This window comes from Colobus angolensis, unplaced genomic scaffold (genome assembly GCF_000951035.1).
Source record: "Colobus angolensis palliatus isolate OR3802 unplaced genomic scaffold, Cang.pa_1.0 Scaffold8, whole genome shotgun sequence".
Classification (NCBI taxonomy): domain Eukaryota; kingdom Metazoa; phylum Chordata; class Mammalia; order Primates; family Cercopithecidae; genus Colobus; species Colobus angolensis.
In genome coordinates, this window is record NW_012121820.1 from 18,319,975 (window position 1) to 18,320,652 (window position 678).

Consider the following 678-nt stretch of genomic DNA (forward strand, 5'->3'; position numbering starts at 1 on the left):
GAGAATATTTTAAGAGTACATTTATACATACTTTAAGAATATATTTTGATGATATATTTGAATTTGTATACCAGGTTATAAATGTATTTCTTATTGTGGATAATGTTCAAAAAAGTTTAATTGCTCTTCATACTTGCCAGTAGCGGGGGATAGGAAAGTTTGAAAGCCACTGGGCTAAAGTTTGGTAAATGTAGATGGACAGTGGAAGGAGGAGGAATTCAAGACTAGCCTGGGCAACATGGCAAAACCCCATCTCTACAAAAAAATACAAAAATTATCCAGGCTTGGTGGTGCCCACCTGTAGTCCAAGCTATTTGGGAGGCTGAGGTGGGACGATTGCTTCAGCCTGTGAGATCAAGGCTGCAGTGAGCCTTGATCGCACCACTGTATTCAAGCCTGAGTGACAGAGTGAGACCCTGTCTCAAAAACAACAACAGGCCGGCTGCAGTGGCTCCAACTCCTGGGCTCAAGGGATCCTCCTGTCTCTAACTCCCAAGTAGCTAGGACTACAGACTTAAGCTACCACATCCAGCTTTTAATTAGCAGGGGCATGAAGTTCAGGGGCGGGGCTAGGACCAAAGCAGCTTGAGAATAGCTTTTTTTTTTTTTTTTTTTGAGTCTGGCTCTCCTGATGTTCTCCATCTCCTGACCTCATGATACGCCCACCTCGGCTTCCCG